Genomic DNA, 1,353 nt, shown 5'->3' on the forward strand with positions numbered 1-1,353 from the left:
ATGTATGGGATAAAATGGAGTTTTACACACTCAAAGACTGTCACAGAAATAATTTGCACTGTCTTATGCGCTTACAAAGATGAAAATTAGCATAATGTATTAATGTTGATAACAAAGTTATTTTATCTGGTACCAACCTACGCTCTTCTTTCCTTAGATGTTAGATGTGCTTGCAAAGAGAGCCACATTTCACACTCAAGGGTGTGTACAACATCAGTATGTTATGTCAATTCCAAGAATGTTTAAGTTGATATCGATTGATGAGGAATTTATTGATTAGGCCTATAATAGCAAATTGCATCAATTTATTTTGCAAAAACAAGAATTCCAGCTTCAGAGGTGGGGGGGGGGCACATCCCCTGTCCGCACAAGGGCACACATTGGCGCCAACACCAGGCGCGTAACAGGGGTCTTGGGTGAGAGTGGGTATTTATTTTCCCGGTTAGTAATTTACCATACCCACCCCACCCCACCCCACTCCCCAAATAAAAAAACAATACGACATAGGGCTTATCTTATTTATAATATAGGCCACACAAGTGTGTTTGATACTAAATATAAGCATTTTCATCATGGTTTTATTTATTACAAACATTCTTTCACCATCAATACATATTGAGGCCCTTCTTTTTGGTTAAAACGATCTATCTTAAATTTGTCTTTCTTGAGTTTGGGACTATTATTAGGGTTATGTGTTTAAATAACTTAAAAGGATAAACCTAAAAAATGCGCGCGAAGCGCGCAAAATATTTTTGTGTTTTTAATTCTAATTTCGTCGGAATAAAATGTGCAATTTATAGAGGAAATTGGCCTACCGTAACAAGAAATGCGAGCAAAGAATTTAAGAATTTTAGGCACTTTCAGAGGATGCATTTGTCAAGTGGTGGGGAAAGATTTTCCAAAGATGGATATTTTTTCCTTGTCCCCCGGTGTTTTTAATTCTAATTTCGTTGGAACTGATCAAAACTCCCTAAAATGTGCAATTTTTAGAGGAAATTGACCCATGCTAACAAGAAATGCGAAAGAAATTTGAGGTTTTTTAGGCACTTTCAGGGGATGAAAAGGGCATTTATAAAGGGGTGGGGAAGATTTTTCAAAGATAGATATTTTCCCCTTGCCCCCCCCCCCAGTGGTTACGCCATCGGGCAGCATAGATCAAAGGAGTTATGACGGTTTTTGAAGTGAAGAAGGGTTGCAGGGTGTTGTGAATCTGGTCATTATGATATCTTACTTTCTTGTCTTTATTTTTCTCTTCTCTTTTTCTTTTTCTTTCCTTTCCTTTTTTTTTCTTTCTCTTTCCCTCCCTCTCCCCTCTTTCTTTTCTCTTATTACCCAGCCCGGTACGACGGCTTG

The 1,353-nt window shown here is 37.8% G+C and overlaps 1 protein-coding gene across 1 annotated transcript in view; it reads left to right on the top strand.

Annotated features, from left to right (window-relative positions):
- LOC117117344 overlaps positions 1–1,353 on the top strand; it is a 23,663-nt gene that overhangs the window by 10,225 nt on the left and 12,085 nt on the right. The gene's annotated exons all lie outside the window — the stretch shown is intronic.

This window comes from Anneissia japonica, unplaced genomic scaffold (genome assembly GCF_011630105.1).
Source record: "Anneissia japonica isolate Jap-2015-1 unplaced genomic scaffold, ASM1163010v1 scaffold287725_len345208_cov150, whole genome shotgun sequence".
Classification (NCBI taxonomy): Eukaryota; Metazoa; Echinodermata; class Crinoidea; order Comatulida; family Comatulidae; genus Anneissia; species Anneissia japonica.